At 33.2% G+C, this 12010-nt stretch overlaps 1 pseudogene across 1 annotated transcript; it reads left to right on the top strand.

Moving 5' to 3' along the window:
* The first annotated feature begins 6432 nt into the window (after nucleotides 1-6432).
* Nucleotides 6433-7089, top strand: LOC306644958 (high mobility group protein B1-like; annotated as a pseudogene). Its single transcript has one exon. The product of its transcript is annotated as a high mobility group protein B1-like (transcript).
* The last annotated feature ends 4921 nt before the right edge of the window (nucleotides 7090-12010 follow it).

Raw genomic sequence — 12010 nt, 5'->3', positions numbered from 1 at the left:
TCTGTATAAATTTTAGGATCACTATGGTAATTTTTGCTAAAACCCACCCAAGTTTTTATAGGGATTGTACTGAATCTGTATATAAAACTGCATGAATCTTGAATCCATGAAGATGAAATGTTGTTCTGTTTACTTAGGTCTTCATTACTTTCTTTCAACAATACTTTTAAATTTTAGTGTATAAGTCATCTTTCACTTCTTTATTGAATTTATAATTAATTTTTTATTACTTCAATGTGCTTTATAAATAGAATTGTTATTCTAATTTTATTTGTCTGCTGCTAGATAATTGAAATAAATTTGATGTTTGATACTGATTTTGTATCCTGCCACTTTTCTCATTCATTAGTTCTAATATTGTTTATGCATTTCTTAGGATTTTCAAAATACTGTACCATATCATGTTATCTTTTGATTTTCCTTTTTTATCAAATTTGAATACCTTTTCACTTTCTTGCCCAATTGTCCTGACTAGCACCTCCCATATAATATTAAATGAGCATGAAAAAATAGACTATTCTGCCATGGTTCTGATGCTAACAGGAAAACAGCATGACTTTCTACTTTTTGCAATTATCCAATTTAATATTAACTATATAATGGTCTTTGTAAAGTTATAAGTTTATCTGAATTTGTTGATGTAATAACATTTCTGATGACTCACCAATGATTGATGATTTGCTCTATGTTTTATAGTTATAGAATGCTCCCCTTAAGTGGAATTATATATATGTGATTACATTATGTGTTCTAAGTTAAACTTTTTTATATTTCCAGATTAGTTTTTTCTCTCTGTATTTATTAAGGTCCCGTGGAATGTCATAAACTTACCATTAATCCCTACCTTTAATTCTGTCATTCATGAACTATGCAAGTATTATAAGATTAAAAATCTTCAATATATTTGTAATTAAGAACCATTATTACATATTTTCACAAGAGACATTTTCCTCAAAGACCAGTCAGGAAAAGACAAACTTCAATAGTACTTTCTAATATGTGTAAATTTTAAAATTTTATTCAATACCAAAATTTAAACCCTCAGTGCCCTGACTGTAATTCAATTTTTCAATTCCAACAATATTCTGGTAAGGGATTTAAAATGACAAGGCTTGCAACTCGGAAGTTCTCCTTGGGGTTAAAAATCAAAGCTGGAAATGATGCAGATTAGAAATCTCCACATCCATCCCACTGCAGAATAGCTCATTTATATAGTTCTCATTCTTACTATTTTAAAGCTCTTCTGACAGTTCAGTGTTTATGACATTTATCGTGTATTTCTATGTGCAGAGAGTGAGAAAGTTTGTGTTATTTAGCCTACTTCTGTCAAAAAAAAAAAAAAAAAAAAAAAAAAAAAAAAAAGAAAGAAAAGAACCCTGTGGTGATGGGAATTTACGTCTTCACTGTTCAAAGTATTAGCCACTCCTTACATTGAGCTTTTCAGCATCCTATAAACAGTATGAATTAGAAACTGATTTTAAATATTTACTAATTTTGATCTATTTAAATTTAAATAGCCAAATGAGGGGAAGGACTACCGCTTAGATAGTTTGGAATACAATTTATCCCATTGAAGAAAATGGAATTTTTACATTTAAAAATTTTCAATTGAAACAAACTGAAAAATCACAAAGATATAGAATATAATTTGAAAAAATTCCACATTGATGATTTTGACTATATGGGAAAGAATTAAACACTCTAGTATTTACATTCTTATCTATATCCCTACTCTTAATTTACCACAAACAGAAAATGTTCCTGTGACTTGGCCAAATCTGAATGTATGTACTTGGGGTATAATCCCAGGAGCTGAAACTTCCTCACCGTTGCCCAAACAATAAAAATGCTTCTTGTATGTCCAAGAGGCTCTCTCCCTTTCTTTTTTTCCTACTATTTTTATATGGCTGTTAGCCTACTGGAGACTGTTCCCATTGTCCTAGTTTTAGAAAATATGAAATTTATTGCCTCTAGTGATTGGGGAAATTCTCTAGATTCTGCTAACTCTTCTATTTCTTAATGGCTGACATCCTCTGGGGTCTAGAATTACATTTTCACATTTATGAGTGTGAGCTGAGGTAGTAAAAAATCAGTGTCAGGTATTTCAGCTAAGATCAAATAGGAGTGCTTCTTGGAGTGAAGTTCAGTTCACAGAACTTAGTTTCTTTATTTGGTGCCAATTCTAATAATACTTATGATGAAATTATCATTTACCAATCCGTAGAAAAAAATATTTCTCATGAGGAAAAGTGGTTGTGAAGGGTTTGGATTTCTTATTGCTATCATGTGTTCATATATTTATGTCGATCTCTAAATTTAGTTCTACCTATTTTTAAATGCTTATATTCAATATTTGTGTTTTGATGTAGAGTGTCCATCCTTCCTACTGTGATTGTTCTTTGAAAATATCCCCTCCACTATATAAAGCTCATGCTAGATTAATGGGGCTGTTCTACTTGCTCTAGAAGAAGGCATATGAAAAAACAGGGTCAAACTCAATCACCTAAAAATTTGATTTCCAAATGTTAGTTAGGAACTCATTTTACATTAGTCCTCTAGATGTAAGTATTATGTACATCTGGAAGTTTTTTAGAAAAAAAATGAGTCAAGAAATGTTGGGAGAAATCCTAGTTCTTGGCTCACAGCAGTTAATGTCTCAAGTGTATAAACTTGCAGGGAGGAGCATTCCGCTTCTCCTACCTAGGAAAATAAACAACTGCCCCGAGTTGACCTAGTGTTGTCAAGGGAACCTGCATAGGAGCCTGGTGGTCTGATCCCCCGTGGCACATTGTGATTGGGCAAGAAACTTATAAAATATATACCTGTTCCTGTAGTAAATGAGTTTTCAGGCTGCTCACCAAAGCCTGCTTCCACCCAACTCCTGGAGTCTGGGGGGGTCTTGACTCCACAGTCCTTACCTGCTCCGGAGCTAGCCTGGCACTCCTACAAAGAGATGAGAAATATTGAATTTTTAGAGTCTAGTCACTCTTGAATCCAGTTATATATCCATAAACTTTTCAGTTGTATAACATGCTAAATTTTCTTTTTCAATGCAAGAAATTTAGATTTCTGAGACCTAGGGGGAAAAAATTTCCTGACTAATAGAGCTTTACAGTCAAGAAATAAGCATTCCAAAAGACAATTTGTCCAATATTATTTTTTTCCATGTTCCATTTTTACCCACAATAAATATGTATTTTGACTAGTCTACCCACATGTTAGCACACTTTTTATGTTGAATTAATGCTTCTCAAATTGAAACAAATATATTATAAATATGTATTCCAAAATTCCTGCTCTCCTCCTTATAAAGATCAGTTTTCATGTTATATAAAAGGTCATTCTTTCAATCTAATATGTATACATAGAATATAACATTTAATCCTATGGATTGTTTCCACAGTTCTCTTGATATTCCTTCTTGCTCGTTTGTCTATATACTTGTATGTCTACATGGTTTCTTGAATGATGCAGTTTATAAATTAAAGCTCCCATTCACAAAGTACATTTTAAGATCATAGAAAACATTTCATCTTACTATTTTCAAACTCTTCCCTTCTACTTCTATGAGCTGTTCAGAATCTAATCAAATAATTAACACTCTCAAAGTGCTAATCATTTATAAGGAATGCAGTTCATAAACTTCTGTTGCATAACAAGCCATCTCAAAACATTTAACAAAAAATTATCTCCTAATAATTCTTTGAATTTTGGAGGCAGTTTTTCTGATTTGACCAGCTTTGATGGAGCTGGATAATCTAGGAAGGCCTCACGTGTACTTCTGAAAGTTGTCAAGCTGACTGGTCAGGGCCAACTAGGATAGTTCATCTTTATTCTGTTCTCCATGGTTTCTCACCCTCTCCTAGGCTACCCAAGGCTTCAACACCAAGCAGCCTTAGGGCTTGATAAATGAAGAAGACAAATACCAATGAGCTGATATCCTATTGGTCAAACAAGTAGCAGGACCAAACTCAGATATGAGGGATGGATATCCCTTATGTATCCTGATGGGAGGAATAACAAAATTTTACTCCAAAAGGGTATAATTAAGGATGAAAGAAAGTTTTGAATTTTTTTCTTCTTTTTTACACCATATCCTATAGGGACTAAAAAGTATGAGACATTTTATCTACATTACACGATCATGGCTGATACTAAAAAAAAAAATTAATAAGAGAAAAGAATAAAAAATTTATTTCATCAAAATATTACTGAGCATTAAAGCTTTCAAAAATGAAGAGAAGACCCAAGGAAACTATCTCACTCTTATAGTCCATGAATAATGGATGGATATGTAGAAATGTGATTATTTGGAAGGACCTGACCTAAATGTAATGGTCTGAGGGGGCAATCAGCAAGGCCTGTCTGTTCAGATTCTTCTTGGCTTCTCAGTGTAGCTTTCCTTCCTCCAACATATAGGGCAAAAGCCCTTTTGGAACATGGGTCTCATGATCCACCATCAGTCAATAAAGTTTGGAAAAATTCATTATGTTTACTTCCTGCACAGAAAGTCAGAAGGTTAAAGCATTATTTCTAACTTCTAACACCCACCTTGGGAACAAAAAAAAGGAATTTGGTTTCTATCAATCACTGTAAGGGACAAAGATGGGCAAAAGACAGAGGGCAAGAGGTGGTCAGAGAGAGGCTATGTTTATGAGGCCAACTCTGAAGTTATCCAATATCCTTTAGTTCAAAGTCCTGAGCATGGCAAAGTGCCATACTTTGGATGGTGTTTTTCTGAGCCCCAACAATACGATCTGACATTTCATAATTCATAAAAACTTGCTAATTTTCTTTTATATTTTCTGAGTCTTTATATTTTGAGCCCCTGGTAGTAATAAAAAGCCTCATGCAATGCAAAAGTAAAGATCTATAATATATATAATAGAATGGACAAAGTCTGGAAACTAGTGAAATTCCAGCCTACCATATTTAAAATGTATTTAAAATTAAATTACACATAAAATTACTACTCACATTTCACTGTAAAGAAAAATAACATTATACTTACGAGTCTTCTATAATTTTCAGTATATTTTCATATTTATCATCTTAATTTAGATAGAAAAATATCATAGAAAAACATGAAGTAAGCAATGGAAAAATCAATCAAAAACTGATGAGGAAAATCTGCGCATATAACCCTCTATGGCAATATTCAGTTTTCACTGTAAGACACTTAGAGATAATAATTTCTTGGAAAGAATAGGTAAATAAATTATATAGTAAGAAATTTATACCCATCATCCAGTTAAAAGAGAAAAATCTTTTGTGTTATCTATAGTGAGAATAATATTCAGCTTAAACAATTGGTAATTCATTAACTATGATCAGAAACATTGTAATCTACATTTTCATTAGTGCTTCTAACAGTTTATAGTTCTATCATGCATTTCAAATTGAAATCAAATTATTTCCTAAGTAAAAATAGAAAATTATATTTTATACTCTCCTTTAATATATAATATTATCCATATTATACAGGCTGAGCTACAGGACTTTATCTTAAGTTATGGGTTATATAAATAAATAATGATTTTACCACTGGTTGTAGGTTGAAGTACAAAACTTACAGGTACGCAGTGACATGAAATGATAGATATACCTGCCTATGGTGCAATAGTACCATGGATTCTTCTTCAAATACCTCTTAACTCCGTGGAAAATGAGGAAGGGGCCAATTTCTAGATATTTGTGGGGTTTCCATAGCCTGAACTATAAGTAGTCTACTAAGACTTAGTTTATCTTGTTCTTGTCCAGGACTAAAGGTATGGACACCTCCCTTTTAATCATTTCCAATTCTTTCAGAGACTTCTTACAAGTGAACTCATAATAACAGAAAGGACATTTGCCCAGTCCTTTAAAAACTCTAGGTAATGGGTTTATCAAAGCTGCATCAGACTGCACCTCTTTCTATCATTTCCTGTTAATTTGCTATTATCCTCTCTCCTGACTTTATTTACAAGTTTTCCTCTACACTTTGTTCCTTCCACTAACTAACATCTATGTTTTGATTGTTGCTTTATTATCCTTTATATTGCAGATTGTTTTCTAAGATTAATCGTTGCACCTCAGAGACCAACCTGCTCTTACTTTGTGTTTACAACTCCTGATCAATGTGTAATTCTCTGCTAACAGTGTATTAACATTTCTATATTCATGCTTTCTGTATCCAACTAAGATTTCTATCTTTCCTTGATAAAAATGAAGAATTTCAAAGGTATTTGACCCAGTATTAAAACATCTTTGGTTAACTATCCTAATGTTTTATTATAAACTACAAAGAACAGGAACAAAAATCCATATAAAACAAAAAGACAAGGTTCTCACACCCATTGCAGTACATTGAGCTCCACAGAGACAGCGGCGGGGCAAGAGAGAGCCTGACAGGCACTAGGTGACTCTGTGCCTCGCTGAGGAAAAACGACAAACATGGGCAAAGGAGAGCCTAAGAAGCCAAGAAGAAAATGTCATCGCATTTTCTTTGTGCAAACTTGCTGGGAGGAGCACAAGAAGAAGCACCTAGATGCTTCAGTCAACTTTTCAGAGTTTTCTAAGAAGTGCTCAGAGAGGTGGAAGACCAAGTCTGCCAAAGAGAAAGGAACATTTGAAGACATGGCAAAGGGGGAAGAGTCCCATTATGAAAGAGAAACAAAAATCTATATCCCTCTTAAAGGGGAAACAAAAAAGAAGTTCAAGGATCTCAATGAACCCAAGAGACCCTGACAGCCTTCTTCTTGTTCTGTCCTGAGTCTCGCCCCCAAATCAAAGGAGAACATCCTTGCCTATCCATTGGTGATGTTGCAAAGACACTGGGAGAGATGTGGAATCACACTGCTGCAGATGATAAGCTGTCTTATGAAAAGAAAGCTGCTAAGCTGAAGGAAAAATATGAAAAGGAAATTGCTGCCTACCGAGCTCGGTAGGCAGCAATTTCCTGATACAGCAAAAAAGGGAGTTGTCAAGGCTAAAAAAATCAAGAAAAAGAAGGAAGAGGAGGAAGGTGAGGAAGATGAAGAGGATGAGGAAGAAACAGAAGATGAAAAAGAGAAAGAAGAAGAAGATGATGATAAGTTGTTTCTACAGTAGTATTTTTTCCTGTATATAAAACATTCAAAACCCCTTTAATGAGTATAGAACTCATTCCTTTTAAAGAAAAAAAAATTGAAAAAAATACTAAACAAATACTACAGAATTAAATGATACAATCAATGATTTAGACTTAATATACATATATAGAGTATTTCATCCATCATCAAGTGAATAAAATTTCTTTTCAGCAATTCATGGATCCTTCTCTAAAATAAATCATATGCTATGCGACAAAGCAGCCATTAGTAAATACAAAAAAATAGAGATATTATCTTGTATTCTATCAGATCACAATGGAATTAAATTAGAAATCAATGATAAAATAAAAAAAAGAAACTACTCCAACACCTGGAGACTAAATAATACCCTATGAATGATGCCTGGATAATGGAAGACATCAGGGAGGAAATAAAAAAATATTCTTAGAGATAAAGGAGAACAAACATACAACATATGAAAATCTCTGGGACACTTTGAGAGCAGTACTAAGAGGAAAATTCATTGCATTGAGCTCATGCATGAAAAAAATAAAAAGTCAACAATTAAATGACCTAACATTACAGCTCAAAGTCCTAGAAAAAGAAGAACAGATCAACACCAAAAGCAGTAGAAGACAGAAAATAATTAAAATCAGAGCTGAAGTCAAAGAAATTGAAAAAAAGACACTATTTAAAAAATTGACAACACAAAAAGTTGGTTCTTTGAAAAAGTAAACAAAATTGAGAAACCCCTAGCCACACTAATGAAGAGAAGGAGAGAGAAATCTCAAATTACAAGAATTCATGATGAAAAAAGGAAAGATCACGACAGATATCATTGAAATACATAACATAATTAGAAATTACTTTGAAAATCTATGCTCCAAAAAAATAGAAAATATTGAACACACTGACAATCTTTTAGAGGCATATGATTCTCCCAAACTGAATTAGGAGCACATATACAATTTGAATAGATCAATTTCAAGCAATGAAATAGATAGAAGAAGCCATCAAAAGCCTACCAACCAAGAAAAACCCAGGACCATATGGATTCTCAGCTGAGTTCTACAAGACCTTTAAAGAAGAACCCATTCCAATACTCCTCAAAGTATTCCATGAAATAGAAAAGGAGAGAACACTTTCAAACCTATTCTACGAGGCTAAGAGCACTCTGATACCAAAACCAGACAGAGACCCATCAAGGAAAGAAAACTTTAGACCAATATCCCTGATGAACATAGACACAAAATTCCTTAACAAAATTCTGGCAAATCTCATACAAAAACATATTAAAAAGATAGTACACCATGATCAAGTGGGGTTTATCTCAGGGACGCAAGGTTGGTTCAACATCTAGAAATCAATAAACATAATTCGTCACATCAATAGACTTAAAGTTAAGAATCATATGATTATTTCAATAGATGCTGAGAAAGCATTTGATAAAATACAATACCACTTCATACTCAAAGCACTAGAAAAAATAGGGATAGTAGGAACATACCTCAACATTGTAAAGGCTATCTTTGCTAAGCCTATGGCCAATATCATTCTAAATGGAAAGAAACTGATAGCATTTCCTCTAAAAACTGGAAAAAGACAGGAATACCCTCTTTCACCACTTCTATTCAATATCGTCCTTGAAACTGTAGCCAGAGCAATTAGACAGAGCAAAGAAATTAAAGGAATATGAATAGGAAAAGAAGAACTCAAACTATCATTATTTGCTGATGATATGATTCTATATTTATAGGATCCAAAAAACTCCATGAGAAAACTTCTAGAACTCATAAATGAATTCAGCAAAGTAGCAGGATATAAAATCTATGCTCATAAATCTAATGCTTTTCTATTCATAAGTGATGAATCCTCTGAAAGAGAAACTAGGAAAACCACTCCATGCACAATAGCCTCAAAAAATAAAATAAAATACTTTGGAATCAATCTAACAAAAGAGATGAAAGACCTCTACAATGAAAACTACAGAATACTAAGGAAAGAAATTAATGAAAACCTTAGAAGATAGAAAAATCTCCCATGTTTTTGATAGGCAGAATTAATATTCTCAAAATGGCCACACTACCAAAGGCACTATACAGATTCAATGCAATTCCAATTAAAATTCCAATGACATTGAGAATTGAGAAAGCAAACATGAAATTCATCTTAAAGAATAAAAGACCTCAAATAGCCAAAGCAATGCTGAGTAGGAAGAGTGAAGCAGGAGGTATCACAATACCAGACCTTAAACTATACTACAGAGCAATAGTAACAAATACAACATGGTATTGGCACCAAAATAGACAGGCAGACCAGTGGTACAGAATAGAAGACAAAGAGACAAATCCACATAAGTACAGTTATCTCACACTAGACAAAGGCACCAAAAACATACAATGGAAAAAAGATAGACTGGTGCTAGAAAAACTGGAAATCCATATGCAGTAAAATGAAACTAAACCCCTATCTCTCACCCTGAACAAAACTCAACTCAAAATGGATAAAGGAACTAAGAATTAGACCAGAGAACCTGCACCAAATAGCAGAAGAAGTAGGACCAAATCTTCATCATGTTGGCTTAGGACCAGACTTCCTTAACAAGACTCCTAAAGGGCAAGAAATGAAAGCAAGACTCAATAAATGGGATGGATGCAAACTAAACTAAAAAGCTCTTTCTCAGAAAGAACACAATCGATAATGTGAAAAGAGAACCTTTTCACAGAAAAGAAAGAGTGGGAAAAAATCTTTTCCACAAGCACTTCAGATAGGGCACTAATTCACAAAAATTATAAAGAACTTACAAAACTTTACACCAAAAATACAAAGAACCCAATCAATAAATGGGCTAAGGAACTAGACAGACACTTTACAGAAGATAGACAGGCAAGTAACAAATATATGAAAAAGTTTTCAACATATCTACAAATAAGAGAAAAGCAAATTAAAACCACCCTAAGTTTTCATCTTACTCCAATTAGAATGGTTATTATCAAGAACACAACTAACAATTGTTGTTGGCATGGATGTGGGGAAAAAGGTACACTTGTACATTGCTGATGGAGTTGCAAATTGGTGTGGCCACTCTGGAAAGCAATATGGAGATTCCTAAGAAAACTTGGAACGGACCCACCTTTTGACTCAGTTATCCCTCTCCTCGGTTTATACCCAAAGGACTTAAAATCAGCATACTACAGTGATACAGTAAACATACATCAATGTTTATAGCAGCTCAATTCACAATAGCTAGATTGTGGAACACACCTAGATGCTCTTCAATAGATGAATGGATAAAGAAAGTGGTACATATATACAATTTACCATTATTCAACCATAAAGAAGAATACAATTATGGCATTTGCAGCTAAATGGATGGAATTGGAGAATATCATGCTATGTGAAATAAACCAATCCCAAAAACCAAAGGCCAAGTGTTTTCCCTGATTGGTGCATGATGATACATGATGGCAGTGGAGGACTGGGGTGTAAGAGAAGAATGGAGGAACTTTAGATTACGTAGAGTTAAATGAGAGGGGGGAGGTGGCAGGGGGTGTGAAAGATGCTGGAATGAGACAGAAATCATTACCCTGTGTACATGTAGGATTACATGAATGGTATGAATCTACATCACGCACAACCACAGAAATGAAAAGTTATACCCAATTTGTGTACAATTAATCAAAATGCAGTCTATAAAAATAAAATAAATAAATAAAATAATAAAGCTCCTTGAGGATATAAACTGCAATTATTTTAATTTTAATATCTGGTTCTCCTGTGGATTGGTTTTCATTATGTGGTTTTTGTTTTTGTTTTTGTTTTTGTCTTTTTCTTGTGTGTGTGTGGTTCTGGGAATTTACCCATGTACTTGCGAGGCAAGCACTCTGCCAACTGAGCCATATCCCCAGCTGACGTTATGTGTTTTTATACTAGCTTGTTTATGGTTGTTTTGGTCAAATCTTCTATTCCAGAAATATCTTCATTTAGTATTATATACTGAATATGAAGCTGTAGAAAACCTGAGACTCTGAATGACAAAAAAAAAAAAAAAACATTAAAACACTTAGGCAAATGTTTGTGTATTGCTCCATCTACTCTTAGTTGGACTTCAGACTTTAGAAGAACAAGAGGGACATGTGAAAGAGAATGAACAAAACTTTCTAGAATTCTTGGTTTTGACAAGGCATATTATCTGGCCCTTGGTTTACTTAATTTTAGTTGATACAACTGGCCAGTAAGTTAGGTATTATTATTGTTAGTATAGAGATGAAAAAGTAGATGTAAAAAGGTTACATGTTCTTTCCTGGGGTGGTATAATTAGTAAATGGGTTACATGTTCTTTTCAGGACTATGATTTTCATATGTACTATATTTCATCATGTATTTGTTTACCCTAACATATGACAACTTCATGGCAACACATCATAGGGAACAAAGAAAAAATATGAAGTTTATTTCAACAGAAAGAAAGAACAAGAGGGATTAAAAAAATAGATGGGCTCCAAACTGTATTAGACTTTCCATTATGTAAATGCCAAATTTTGTCACATACAATAACATCTCTTTAAAGATGATTCACTTAAGCTTCTCAAACCTCCTGGAGTTCCACATTATTATTACATCCTATTATTTTAGGAACCAAACATTGAAATGACATGTTCTATCTATAATTAGACAGTTTTTTAAAAAAAAATAGGATGTAGTGAATTACAAAAACACAAATGTTTTAGAGAGAGTATTATCTGTGAATTAGACTATTGATAGATAATATGGGAAGGTACTCTCACTGATTTCATTTTATCTGAAATAAAAAGTGGAGTAGACCAAAAGCCCTTTGAAACCAAAGTCAACAATTTAAAGTCCTCTCAAAAGTAAAGTCTACTACAAAGAATGAAAAATTAGTGACTATGTATAAATCTAACCAAAGGAATATTATTTCA

This window comes from Sciurus vulgaris, assembly GCF_902686455.1.
Source record: "Sciurus vulgaris genome assembly, chromosome: 15".
Classification (NCBI taxonomy): Eukaryota; Metazoa; Chordata; class Mammalia; order Rodentia; family Sciuridae; genus Sciurus; species Sciurus vulgaris.
Note: the sequence above shows the minus strand (reverse complement) of the source record. Positions and strands in the feature narration are given on the sequence as shown.